The 14,948-nt window shown below is 42.6% G+C and overlaps 1 protein-coding gene across 1 annotated transcript in view; it reads right to left on the bottom strand.

Moving 5' to 3' along the window:
* The window catches only part of GABBR2 (gamma-aminobutyric acid type B receptor subunit 2), a 422,124-nt gene that overhangs the window by 254,576 nt on the left and 152,600 nt on the right, over window positions 1-14,948 (bottom strand). The gene's annotated exons all lie outside the window — the stretch shown is intronic.

Genomic DNA, 14,948 nt, shown 5'->3' with positions numbered 1-14,948 from the left:
GTAGCATATCCTATTTTAGGAGTTACTTTTTCATGTCCTTTGTTTATTTTTTGAGTGGTATTCTAATGCTTTTCTGATTGAATTTAATGAAGATATTTTATATATATAGTGTTCAAACTCAGGCTATTATAGTTGCTGCAAATATCTCAGTTTGCCTTTACATTTTATGTGTGTGTATTTTAATTTACACTCGGTAGTCAAAGCTGTGCGTTGTTCTCTTTATTATTTCTTCTTTTTCTTTTAAGTGCCAGTTAAGTTGTTAAATTGGATTTTAATTGTCTGTTCCTGAAGGCCCAACCTAAATGCCACCCCTTCCATAACACTTCCTCTGATCTCTGTTCCTTCCCTCAGCCTCAGCCACAGAAGGTAGTTATCAAAGTTTTTGATCTTTGCAGTATGATGGTGAAAAGATGGTATCTTGTTATAGTTCTAATTTGCATTTTTCTTAGTGTGAGTGAAGTTGAATATTTCTATTTTTTTATATTAATTTTATTTATATATATATTTATTTATTATTTAGAGACAGGGTCCATTCTGTTGCCCAGACTGGAGTACAATGCTGCTATCATAGCTCACTGCAGCCTGGAACTCCTGGGTTCCAGCGATCCCCACCTGCCTTAGTCTCCGGGGTAGCTGGGACTATAGGTGTATGCCTCTATGCCTAGCTAACTTAAAAATCTGTCAGAGAAGGGGCCTCACTATGTTGCCTAGTCTGGTTTTGAACCCCTGGGCTCAAGCCTCTGGCCTCAGCCTCCTGAGTCGCTGTGACTACAGGTGTGCTATCACACCCAGCTTCTTCCTATGGGTAAAAGTAATTGGTAGTTCCTTTCTGGAAACTGTTCACATTTTTTGCTTGTTTTCTAATTTGACTAGTAGTCTTCCTTATCAGTTTATAGAAATGATCTTTTATATTAAGAAAATTAGCCCTTTATGATATAAGTTGCTAATTTTTCTCCCAGTTTGTACTTTGTTTCTTGATGTTGTTTATAGTGCCGTTTCCAGGTAATCATGGTTTTTTTTTAATGAGGATGAATTTATCAGTTTTTTTCCTTTATGACTTCAGGTTTTATGTCATATTTAAGAAAGGCCTCTCTTACTCTGAGATTATAAAATAATTTCTCCATGGTTTCTTCTAGTCTGTCTGTCCTCCCTCCTTCCCTCCCTCCCTCCCTCCTTCTCTTCTTTTGTTTCATTCAAATCTTTGATCCAGAGAGGGCATGGATGAAGCAAGCTCAATCTTTGCTGCCACCAGCCATCTCCCCAAACCCTTGCTTGTCCCAGCAGCAGCTCTGGATTTGATCCATCCTAGGTTCCAATTTAAGCATCCAGGGAAATAACATCCTGGTACCCTCAGCCTCCAGCTAAAGTTGCTTTACCGCTTCTTCTGTCACCCTAGAACCACGTTCCCCTTACAAAAGTTTGTGGGGGGCAGTAGAGATTTGTCCCTTTCCATGTCTGGTTCAGAGGGTAGACAGCCACTCTCTAGAATTGCTGGATCTCCTATCTATTGGAGCTGACCACACAACAGTAATTCAGCCATTACCTGAAGCTACAGAGCCCCTGTAGAAACCATCTTCTAGGATCCAACAGAGAGACACCCCAAGACCGGTAAAGGTCAAAGGTAGAATGACTTTTGTCAGTGTTCAAAGATTCTTGGTAGACGAGGACTAATGAGAGGGAAATTTCAACTGGACACATTGAGGAACATTCACATCAGAGTTGTCTGGCCTTGGAAAACCTGCCATCAGAAGTAGTGAGATCCCTGTGTCTGGAGGTGTGCAAGCAAAGACTGGACCACAACGTAGTGAGAACAGAAGGGCTTCAAAGTGTCTGTGAACCCCCTGAAAACTGTAGGAAAGGATTTGCATGGCCATGTATGTGCAGACAGACATGCACATTTTTCTGAAAAAAAGAATCAGTGGCTTCCATCATATTCACAAAGAGGATCATTCCAACCAAATCAAGGTCTGCACACCTGCCTTCAGTTGACATTTAGGTCCCGTAGTGAGTGTGGGAAATAAAGCTCTCTATAGTCCCCTCAAACCTACTGTCTGTGATTCTTCTCACAAGATTAAAAACACTGCAAGCCTCCTATGCTCACCAGTGGGAGAAGGAGCTATTAGAAAAACCTGGGAGCAACTATTTCAGGACAGGGACATTATATATACCATCACATCCCCAAAAATCCTTATCTAATACAATTTGGAAAATATTGGCTTTCTGATGTGATTTCTTAATCACACTCTGGTTGCTACTTTACCATTATTGTCCCATTAGTTCCAGGTCCACAATTAATTGTTGCTTGAACAACCTCATGTTTTCCCTGTGGGTAATTACCGTGGTTACTGTTCAGTGAATAAATGGCCCATTGTGTTTACAATAGGCTTGGAGTACAATATGTGCCCCGGGTCTAAATCATGTTGGGTGCAAAATATTAACTGGCACTGACATTTTCTGCACCATTTGAGATAATGCACGCTTTGATTAGATTGCTTTGCGTCACTGTTTCTCTGGCTTTAGCCTCCTGAAACTTTCTTCCATGGGCAAAAACTGCAGGTGCCCAGTAGCACTGCTGGACTTCAAAACTAACAGACATCTGAGAAATCATCTAGCTCTGGGGTTCTTGGCACACTGGAGTTATTTGGGGAGATTTTAAAGAATACTGATGACTTGGTCCCACTCCAAACGAACTGAATCAGAATCTCTGGGCATCTAGCCCAAGCATCAGTATTATTTAAAAATTTTCCAGGTGATTATGATGCTCAGTGAGGGTTGAGGACCACAGATACAGCTCCACACCCCTGGTTTGGAATAAGTAGACTGCAGCCCCGAAATAAGATATCAAAATTCCACTATAGCTAATAAGAGGTAGAAGCAGGACTTGAACCCGGGTCTATAGGACCCTAACATGAGTGCGCTTTCTCCCATGGATGACTATCTACCTGCCTCCTACATGCTCCCCAGGCCTTCTTCCCCTTGCACAGTCACCCAGCATCTGGCATCACCAGGGCTATTAGCATTAGGGCCCTAACTTGGAGACCAAGCTTTCTGAGCTCTCCTGCCTTGTTTCGCATAACCAAGTTTGTTTCTGAACAGATTGTGATTGAGGCTTTGAGTTAATTCCTAGCCAAGGATTTATTTTGGAGAGTATTTTAAAATTTAATTTCTAGTTTTGTTATAATTTCTAGTTTTATTGCATTATTTTGAGAATTTGGCAAGTGCAGTGTCTGCTTTTGGAATTTATTGAGATTTTCTTTGTGGCCTATTATACAATCAACTTCTGTACAAGTTCGATGGTGGCTGGAAAAAAGATGAAATCTATAGTCATAAGCTATAGAATTCTTTATTAGACTACTTATGCATAATAGATATAACCAAACTAATTACATTATCATACGCTTTGTATTTTTGTTTACTTGATCTATCAAAGGCTGAGAAGTTTGTTAAACTTTTTTCTATTGTCTCTGACCATTTCTTCATGTATTTCAACTGTTTTTGCTTTATATGTGTTCATTTTATCTTGTTTTGAGCATAAATGTTCATCACAATTATGTCTTCATTTTTCAGCAATGTATACTTTTGCCTAGTGCAAATAACAGGCACTTAATAGATATTCATTGAGCGAGTGAAGATTGAAATATTTATCAAGATAAAATAAACCTCTTTGTCATTTTATTGCTTTTTGTTTGATACTGTATCATGCTTGTTATTAATACTGCAACCCTTACTGTATTTTTGCTTGCATTTGCCTGTCACTTTTTTATCCTCCTTTTATTCATATTCTATTAAGATTGTTTTTAAATACACATCTTGAAAAGAGCATATGGACAGATTTTAAAATAAGTATGTTTATTGCTGTAGTAAATATTTGGCCTTGCATTTATCATCTCATTGGCCATCTCTTTTTTTTTAATGCTTCCCTTTTTTTGTTTCCTTTTGTTCCCGCTGGTTTTCAGCTTTGTATCTATTCTTCTCTATTCTGGCTATGTGAATTAATCTTGCCTCAGGTCTCAGCCCGCTGGAGTACTTTTTAATAGGTACCTTGAGAAGGATAAAGGGTTGACAACTTACTGAGGATGGCCCTGTGTTGCACTGACACACGGCAGAATTTGGCTGGGCATGAAATTCTTGGGCAACCATTTCTCCCCTTTGAAACTACAAAGTGATGCAGAGGAGAAATTTGGGGCTGGCTTGATTGTCACTGATTGTCGTTCATTTGTAGGTACCCAGTTTCCTCTACCTGGAAGCCTGAAAGATTTTTTTCCCCTTATTCCTGGAATTCAAAAAAATCGCACTCTTGATTTTATTTGGGATAAAGAGAGCCCTATACACGACCTGTATACAATCCATACACTCAAGTATTTCCAACTCAGTAAAAAAAAACCTAATATATATATATATAATGACTATGCTATATTTATATTGTGTATATTGTTTTATATTTATATTTTTATAATATATTTAACATATTTATTACATATACATTTATAATATTGTATATATTATACATAATAAATATAGCATATGTAGTATGTTTATTATATATATTTATATTATATTCCTATATATTCTTGTCTCTCCTCTGGGCCACAGGATTATCTGTATGTTGTCTCCTCATTCTCTAAATCCATATCTGTCCTATTTTCTTTTCATAATTGCATCTCTTAGTCCTTGTCCTCCTCAATCTAGAAGAGCATCTTATTTTACTGTATTTTATTACAAGGTATGTGCATATTAGCTTTCACTATTTTCTGGTAAAATGGCTGTATCCACAGCCCTAGCTGTAGGACATAAGTATTCTCATTTCTTCACATCCTGGCCAGTATTTGATATTATCTGCCTTCCTAATTTTTGTTAGTCTTTCAGAGATAAAGTGGTACTTCATTATTGTTTGATTTTGCAGTGCTTTGCCTGGAATGGGGCTGAGTGGTGATACATAGACATGTTAGCTATTCGGGTTCTTTGTTCTGTGAGTTGCCTGACTTGCTTTTCAACAGCCTGAGTTTTAAGCCTTATTGACTTTAACATATTTGTATTGTGTTATTGACATTTTTAGTTTCCTATGAATTTTTCATGATCATCTCCCTTTTCGCCCCATCCTCCAATTGCAGGCTATTTCATGGAGCCTGCTTTACTGCATATGATTGGGGAGGCTACACATCTTTCTAAAGTTTTCTTCTTTATCCTATAATAGATCATTTTCAGAGATGGACTCTTCCTCCACTTCTTCTGAGTACTGTGCTTTTTTTCATTATTTTTGAAGTACTTTTTCAAAGGTGTTTTAAATTTATTAATCCTCAAAAGCAAAGCAAGTGTTTTCAGGCTGGGCTTATCAAGAGACACATGTGGACGGCACTTGGCCCTGTTTTCTGTTTACGTTTTAATTGCATATACTTCTCAGAAGGCTGGAGAATAAGTATTTAAGCACAGTTTTTGGTGTCTAGTAGGCTTTCACCTTAGGCTGGTCTACATTAAATAAGTGACATCATCTTTTACCCTCAGTGCCCAATTTTCTAATACTCTAGATCAACACAGTACATTAAATTCCCTTCCTACACTGCTGCTAGGGTTTTTCTTTCCTGCCTAAAAAATTTCATGTGGGAAGTCTCTGCTTCCCAGAATGCAATTCACATCTAGTGTGCTCCCCTCCTCTTCTTATCCAGGTTTTTTTTCCCCCTAGGAATGTATAGCTCTGTCTGAGTTTAGTGAAAGAGAGATGAGAATAAAGAGAAAAAAGCAATTTGGTTGTCTCAGAGATCAGCAACTGTTAGGTAGAGGCAATAGCTATCCAATTTTCTAGTTGATATGAGTCCTGAGTCTAACTCAGATTGTAGGGGAGAAAGGAAAAGGTCTACCTGTTAATTTTCAACACAATTGTTATTTTATGAGGCAAGGTTTGGAATGCTAGGAAGCAAAGCTTAGGATTTTCTCAATCTAGAGCCATCTACTTTGTAATTAATGAAGATTCTAAACATCTAGAATATCAATGAGTATTGGGGTCTCTTGGTTCCTTGAGAGTGTATGTATGTGTGTGTGTTTTTGTTTGTTTGTTTGGTTGGTTGGTTTTCTTTGAGATGGAGTCCTGCTCTATCGCCCAGGCTGGAGTGCAGTGGTGCAATCTCAGGTCACTGCAACCTCCGCCTCCCGATTGTTCAAGCGATTCTCCTGCCTCAGCCTCCCAAGCAGTGATTACAGGCACCCACCACCATGCCCAGCAAATTTCTTTTTTTTTTTGGATTTTTAGTAGAGATGGGGGTTTCACCATGTTGGACAGGCTGGTCTTGAACTCGTGACCTCAGGTGATCCACCTGCTTTGGCCTCCCAAAGTGCTGGGATTACAGGCGTGAGCCACTGTGCCTGGCTTCTTTTCCATGTTTTGATAGTTTCAAAGGAAAGCTAAAAAAATGTTTTATTGGGTACCAAATGTTTTATTGAGTAGCCAAATACCCTTTTTTTTTCATTTTTGGTTTATGCCATTTATTTATTTAGTAAACCATTTGTTCTCAAATATTGCAAAGATAAAGTTCAAGTCAGTCTAGTAAAAGTATTAGAAAAATCACGAATAAATTTAGTCTGACTTAACCAAATATGTGGCAGGGCCTGGCACCCTCTTTCACATTGTTCAGATGCCATTTAAACCACAAGGTGGTGTGAAGGTTTTTAAGGTTCATGATTGGTACCATCAAACTGCTCTCTAATGTGGTGGTGCTGCCATGCCCCGGGGGCTGGTGGATAAGACTGCCCAGCTTATCCCATACTGGCCAGCTCTGGGCACTGAATGGGGTTTTTGCCCACCCCCCTGCTTGCCCCAGTCTGTAGCCAGGCTAAACCTGGATCACCAGCATTCTCTTTGTTTTGAGCAGTTGCCCAGGGAGTCTTGAGCACATCCTGGCCCACAGAAGATCCTTAAATAGCATCTCATTCTTTCACTCCCACCCCAGGAACTGACCTGAGTGCTTCTGATAATGATGGCATCCAGGTACTACCCAATCTACGACCAGACCACAGGGCCTGATGGCTCCCCTGAACTATCCATGGCCACCTGGCCAGAGGAGTGGCAAAATCCTCCAGAATCTTGGTGTCAAGGACCAAGTTCACAAAGAATTAAGCACTATGAGTGGTTGCCTTGAAACCAGCATATGGGCAAGGTGAAGCAGCTTTGACCTTCATCCTGGAGCGTCAAGATAGTCCTGTCCAAATCCTATAACCTAGTTCTCAGTATACAAATTTAGTATAACTGCCCCCCACCCATTACCTTTTATCTATGCCAAGTCTTCCCAGTTATCCCACCTGATCCTCACAACAACCCTGTGGCAGGTGCCGTTAGTAATCGTATGGATAAGAAAACTGAGGCTTAGAGGTTAAAAAACTTGCCCAACAAAGCAAATTGGGGCGAAAGCACAAAAGCTTTCATGCCCAAGAAAGCATGAAAATGTTTCAGCTCTAAATAGTGGTGATGGTTGAACAACGTTGTGAATGTACTCAATGACAATGACTCATCCACTTTAAAATGGTTAAAATGGCGAATTTTATCTTGTGCATTTTACCACAATATAAAAAGAAAAAAGGAACTTGTCCAAGATCATGCAACTTAGAAATGGAGGAGTGGAACCAGTATTGTTAAGTCATACTGCCTCCATCCTCACCACCACAGCCCCTCAGAAATGATACAAGCCCCTCAATCTGAATCCCAGAGACATCCTGGCAAAGACGGGCAGCAGCTGAGTGTGATTCAGACCCCTGGACTCCAAAGACCTTGGATTTGGACCTCAACGCTGTCTTTTCCCAGCTGTGCAAACTTAGGCCACTAGTCCTTCTTGCATCTGTAGAACTAAGATTGTAAGCTCTGCCCTGCCTGCTTTGGAGGGGTGGTGGCAGGATGTAAAAGAACTTTGTGGACTCTGAAGCTTTACAGATGCATAAAGTCCCCTGCATTCCCTGTGATTATGATTGCCAGAGAGTTCATAGATACTGGATTTGTGGAGAGTCTGTTCACACGGGGGATCCTTTGCAATCTTCCTGGGGGACAGGATTTTTGTTTTTATTTCCTCATCCTACACTCACTCAAAAAAAAAATCCATTCTCTAACATGCCTGAGAGTAAAGCCTGCTTGACAGTGGATGGATGAATGAATGGAGAAATGACCCAACCACCCAACTGGCCAGCCACAGTCTAAGCCATCCAAAGGAGAGTTTTTATGAACACATGTCTGACTTGGTGATTAATACTTTCAGACAGGGCTAGGTGCAGTGGCTCATGCCTGTAATCCCAGCACTTTGGGAGGCCGAGGTGTGTAGATCACTTGAGGTCGGCAAATTGTGACCAGCCTGGCCGACATGGTGAAACCCTGTCTCTACTAAAAATACAAAAATTAGCCGGGCGTGGTGGTGGGCACCTGTAATCCCAGCTACCCAGGAGGCTAAGGCAGAACAATCGCTTAAACCCAGGAAGAAGAGGTTGCAGTGAGCTGAGATCACGCCACCGCACTCCAGCCTCGGCGAGTGAGACAGAGCAAGACTTTGTCTCAACCAAACCAAACCAAACAAAACAAAAACTTTCAGACAGATTACCCAAGGTAGAAATTATGATCCATTTTATACCTGAAAAAACTGTGGCCCAGAAAGGTCATCCAGTAGACCAGGGAGGGAACAATTTATGCCATGGCTTCCAGGGCCTCTCAAACACAGCAAGTTTTAGAGGAGACACATTTAACCAGCAGCATGGGATGGGAAGAGAGCCATGAGCATCTCTCTCCAGCTGGAGGCCTCTAGCCTGCCGTGATATGTTTCATGAGCGTTCAGGGCCTGCATACTGAACCATGAGTCACTTTAACAAGCAGCACCTGAATGCAGAGAGAAGTGGTGAGCTCATGCAGCTACGAGGCCTCTTTAGGGAGCCGGGACATTTAGGCTTAACCCTGTCCCTGTGACTGAGAGAACAAGGGTAAGTCATTTCCCCCCTTTTAGATGTCTGTTTTTCTCATCTCTGAAAGTGATGGATTGGACCAAAGATTTCAAAGGTTCTCTGCAACCACAAAAATCTATGCTTCGCGAACATTGAAGAAAATGATTAAGGAGTTTGTTGGTCTTGTGTGGGTGTGTGTTTTATTTAATCTGATTTATTCAGATAACTGCCATTGTGCCTCACTTCCATTTGCAGATACGAACCCAGATGAAAAATGTAAACTCATCTCCCAGCTTCAGGATCTTTATGACATTCCAAGGCATTGACGAATTCTTGCCTAAATGCAATTCATTCTTCACCTGTTTTGGGGCATCCGAGTTTAGCTTCTCTGCAAAAATAAACCATTTTTTTCAGGAGGTAGGTATAACCGGGCAGGGGGGACCACAGTTGCTAAGTCCTAGGTAAGGAACTCAGGCCAAATGCAAAGGGATGAGAAAATGATTGAGGCTTGCTCTTTTCTCTGTCGGTTTAATCTTTTTCCACGATTTTGCTGACTGTTTCTGTAATTAAATGAGGGAGGTATTTGTCATCTAGGGTTCCTTTCAGCTGAGATGAATGGAACGCAACTTTCTCAGGAAGCTTCTGACAAAACACTGTTTGTGGCCAGTGCCAGGATGTATACAAAGGCCCCAGGCTGTGTGTGTTGGGAACTCGGGTCCACTTCAGGTCTGCGCCAGGTCGCCGCTGTGCTCAAGCCCTGGTGAAAAACTGTTTGGACAAAAAGTGCCTCAACATAGATGCCGGTGAGATTAATGTGATGCGGGGTGGCTGCAAAGCATTTCCCAAGTTAACAAGGGAAAATGAATGCCTGGCATTTGAGTGAGTTCTGGAAGCCCCACTCCAACAAAAGGCCTTCTGGGGTATCGTGCATAGACTGGCTGTAAGATTTTAAATCTCTTTAGTCAGAGACAGCTTGGGCTAGAACCTCTTGGGGAACAATCATTTCTCCTTTCTGTTAATGAGGTTTAGTTTTTCATCAAATGCACAGCAGTTCAGCTTTTACCACCCCCTGCTGTGGCCAGTCCTTTTTTTCTTTTTCTTTTTCTTAGAGACAGGGTCTCACTCTGTCACCCAGACTGGGGTACAGTAGCATGATCATAGCTCACTGCAGCCCGGAACTCTTGGGCTCAAGCATCCTCCTGCCTCTACCTCCTGAGTAGCTGGGATTATACCCACGTGCCACCATGCCTGGCTTTTTATTTTTTATATTTAGTAGAGACAGGGGTCTCGCTATTTTGCCCAGGCTGGTCTGAAACTCCTGGCCTCAAGTGATCCTCCTGCCTTGGCTTCCAAAAGTGCTGGGATTATAAGTGTGAGCCACTGCACTCAGCATATTCTTATTGGGAACTTGTGACAATTTGTAAGGGAGACATTAGTGCCTTTGTTTCCTGTGGGAGAAACTGAGTCTCAGGGAGGTATAGTGACTTGCCTGGGGCCCCATAGCTAGTAAGAGGCAAAGCAGCCAGGTGCGGTGGCTAATACCTGTAATCCCAGCACTTTGGGAGGCCAAGGCAGGAGGATTGCCTGAGGCCAGGAGTTCAAGACCGGCCTGGGCAACATGGCGAAACCCCATCTCTACAAAAAAATGCAAAAAATTAGGCATTGTGGTTCGAGTTTGTGGTCTCAGCTACTCGGGAGGCTGAGGCAGGAGAATCAACTGAGTCTGAGACACTGAGGCTGCAGTAAGCTGTGATTGTGCCACTGCACTCCAGCCTGGGTGACAGAGGAGACCCCTTCTCAAAAAGAGGAAAAAAAAGAGGCAAAGCTGGGACCTGAGCTTAAATATTTTGACTTCTTGAAATTATGAAATAATGAGCACGTACCGTGGAGCAAGCATTGCATGAAGGGCTTAGCATTCACTTCTTCACTTAATGTTCAAAACAACCCTATGAAGTAGATGTGATTCTGATCTGCATTTTTCAGATGAGGAGACTGAGCCTCGGAGAGGATAAGTGACTTGCACATGATCACTCCGCAAGCAACTGGCAGAGCAGGGAGACTAATGTCACAAGTCCCTGCTCATTCCGCAGAGTGCTATGATTCTTCTCTGTGATTTAACAATTCCCAAAACATATTTACTTCTCTAGTCTAATTTTGATCTTCACAAAAACCCATGATATCAGTAGAGTAGACTTTATTACCCTCATTTTTTAGATAAGGAAACTGATGTTCAGAGAGGTGACTTACTCAAAATCAGGTGACTTACTCAAAGCCGCATGTTAGCAAATGGCAAGGCTAGGGCTTGGGACTTTGGTTCTTAGAATGAAGTCCTCTCTCCAATTTTCTGGGCTGCTTCTCAGGGAGGCATCTGAGGCTAAGACTAGAAAGCAACCAGGGCAATTTAAAAGAAGAGAGAATTAGCCGGGCATGGTGGCGGGTGCCTGTAGTCCCAGCTACTTGGGAGGCTGAGGTAAGAGGACCGCTTGAGCCTAGGATTTAAGGGTGCAGTGAGCCAGGATCATGCCACTACACTCCAGCCTGAGCGAGAGTGAGGCCCTGTCAAAGAAAGAAAGAAAAAGAAAAGAAAGAAAAGAAAAAATAAAATTTATTTAAAAGAAAAAACAATAATACTTCATCAGTGGGTTAGTATGCTTTTGATTCTCTAAGATGGTCCAATGAAAACATATGAAACAAAAATCATACGTATATTTAAAAACATTCTTCATCCTGGACGTTTTTCTTTTTAAACTTCTATTGTCAAATAGAAACTACATACATAAGCACGTTAGATACTTTTAAAGAATAATAGCAAAACCAATATCCAGCTGCCTATCACCCAGTTTAAGAGACAGCATTTATTTATTATGATAAATTGTGAAGTCATTTAATGCTTTGCTCTTTAAGATATAATTGTTTTTGCTATATGGCATTCTATGATTCTTTATTACCTTCTTCACTCCCTTCTTTAACATTTCTATTATTATTTGATGTAAAGAAGATTGGAAAACAACTATTAGTTCCGCAAATCCTTTTATTTTAAGTCAAAAATGGGAGTAAATTAGAGAAATGGCAAAACCAAGTCAATGCTGAGAAAGCAGTGTGGCTCATAAGGGTAAGAATGCTGGGTTTCAGTTTGGACAGGCTGTGTCTGAATGCCACCTCCGCCCCTCCCTGTGCAACCTCAGAAGACTCCTCCAACTTTGGGAACTTCAGTCTCCTCCTCTGTAAATGGACCGGGGTCAGACAGGCACATTCCCATTTCGGGGCTGTCGTGAGGGTTGGAATAGCACAAGTGCCCAATTAATGATGGCTTACAGTAGACCACAATTTCTAGACTTAAAAGTTACAAGAACTAAGTTAGGAGAATTAGATGGTATTTCTTACAATCACACAAGGCCTTTTAATTTACAAAGCCCTTTCCTGCAATATTCCACCTCCCTAGGGAAGGCAGGGGAGGAGCATACCCATTTTACAGATGAGAAGCCTCAGCGAAGGAAAGGATTTGCTCAAACTCAAGTGGCTGCCACCAGGCAGGGACATCATTCTAAAGCAGGATGTCCAAATCCTAATCTATTATTTTAAAATGGTTTGTTAATTAAACAAATAATTATGATTGTATTGCTTGTCTAATTGTGTACAATTAGAATGTTTGTCTTTAATTTTCTCTTAAACTTCTGGTAAAATGTTCCATTTTCCCCTCACAGCTGTGCAGGTGACAAATGCAGGAAATTAACAAATTACATTAGAAGCCTCTTTGGTTTCCTCGGCTCCTTTGCACTTGGCTTTCAGCTGACGTCTTTAGGGTAAGAAGTGTTCTCGTGTGATCACAGCTGTGAAGCCAACTGCATTTTAATTACCTCACTGCAGAAATCATGTCTCCTCATGTCAATATGGCACCTCTGATCAGTCCACAAGTTGAAATCACATCTGTCAGGGGTGGGGGGTGCAGGGGCCCCAGCTCGAGTCTTTGAGTGGGAGAGGATGCAGCATTTCTTACTTCTGGGAACATACTTCCTACTCATTTGTCCAGGCCTACTCACAGACACCTCCTCCAGGGAGCCTTCCCTGCTCTCCCTCAGTTCTCCCAGCACTGTTTCTTCCCTTTGTGGTGAGGCACTGAGAAGTGATGGGCAGCCAGGCCCACTTCACTGACTGCTCTATGAGCTCATTGAGGGCTGTCTGCGAGTTTGCTCTGTAGCCATGGGAGACATGGAGGGGAAAGGGAGACAGGAGGGTCACAAAATGCCTTCACACTTGTCTTCTTTAGACAGGAACTCACCCAGTTGTCACACAAAACAGAACAGAGGAGGAAGGAAAGTGCTGGTTTCTCTGGCTGAGGAAAACAGGGTTTGCGCCCCATCCCCTTGGGTAGATAGAGCTCAGGCAAAGCTCTGAGCGGCAGACTCGTACCAAGGAATCACTCAACCAGACAGGCCAAGCTTGCCAAGGAGGCCTGAGAGCCACCTGCCCGCTGACACTCAGAGGACATGGGAGGGCCTGCAGTGTGGCAGTCACTGGGCACCTCACAGCCCCAATCCCAGGGACACCGGGGCTCGAGAAGAAGGGGTCATCCCAGGTTCAGTTTACCCTGTGAGCCAACGCTTTCCACAGGCAAGAAAGTGGAACACGAGACTCCACACCTCTGAAATGTGCTTCATGGTCAGTCCAGAGGAAACTTAGCTGAGTCAAGATCAAAGATTCAAAGATGCTTTCCCAGAATGAGAAGTTTTATTCCATGGGGCAGGGGGTCATCCAGGATCAGTGGCTGGGGCGGGGCTGGGGCTGCGCATGGGCAAGAGCACCCGGAAGTGAGTGCCGCTGTGTGCCTGTAGAACACACAGACCCAGCACCACTGGTCAGCTGCAAACCCGCCACCAACCTGCTAGGCCTCAGTTTCCTTACCTGTCAAATGGGGAGAATAAGTCCTGCCCTGACTAACTCTCCAGGGCTCTGTTAAAGATAAACTGAGACCGGGTGCGGTGGCTGACGCCGGAATCCCAGCACTTTGGGAGGCTGAGGTGGGCGGATCGCTTGAGCCTAGGAAGTGGAGACCAGTCTGGGCAAATTGGCAAAACCCCATCTCTATGGAAAAAAATGAAATTAGCCAAGCACGGTGGCCATGCCTGTGGTCCCAGCTACTTGGGAGGCTGAGGCAGAAGAATTGCTTAAGCCTGGGAGGTCAATTCTGCAGTGAGCCGTGATAGTGCCACTGTACTTCAGCTTGGGCAACCCAGCAAGACCCTACTTCAAAAATAAATAAGTAAACACACTGAGAACTTGGAATATGAACATGTTTTATAGGAAATGAGTCCTAGTGCTATAATAGAAGATGAGGAGATGAGGGTTATGAGGCCCACTTGGCCTGCTCCCTCTCCACCTCTTCTATTGCTCCAGCGTCCTCTCTCACCCCCTCACTCCAGCCTTCTCTTTCCCAAAGCAGGCTCTCCCTCACTCCCCTCTGAAAAAGCCTTTCTGAACACCTTCCTACCTCCAGTCTACGCAGGGGGTGCCTCCCCTACTGCACCTCCATCCGACCTTATCACATGTACTGTCATTGCACCCAAACTGTCACAGAATAAGCACTCAACTATGTGTTGAATAAATGAATGCATGGATGAATGCAGAGGGAGCAAACTTACTGTGTGGGGTCTCAGAGGGAAAACCAGGGTCCATGTGTAACTGTTTCAGGGAGGCTGATATGGTCAATATGAAGAAGAAAGAGTTCACAGTAAGGTATTCAAGAGTGAATCAAAACCTTGCAAAGTACTGAGTTCCCCAGCACTGGAGGTATTCAAGAAGATCCTCAGGGATCATCTGCCAGAGTCACAGAGGGGATTCCCAAATCAGCAGGGAGTTGAATTAGTCAGTGGTGTGCTTTGTATCCCAGGGAGCATACTCAGTGACTTCAAGTGAGTCCCAGATGACTATTTTATACCTTAAGAGACATGCTTTTCCTTAATTTGCTTTTATACTACTTTCTTAGTAAATGATACTGATTTTTCATTCATGGCATTTAGATAAAATTATGAGTCAGTTTAAGGGAA

This window comes from Pan troglodytes, chromosome 11 (assembly GCF_028858775.2).
Source record: "Pan troglodytes isolate AG18354 chromosome 11, NHGRI_mPanTro3-v2.0_pri, whole genome shotgun sequence".
Taxonomy (NCBI): Eukaryota; Metazoa; Chordata; class Mammalia; order Primates; family Hominidae; genus Pan; species Pan troglodytes.
This window is presented reverse-complemented; position numbering and strand designations above follow the sequence as displayed.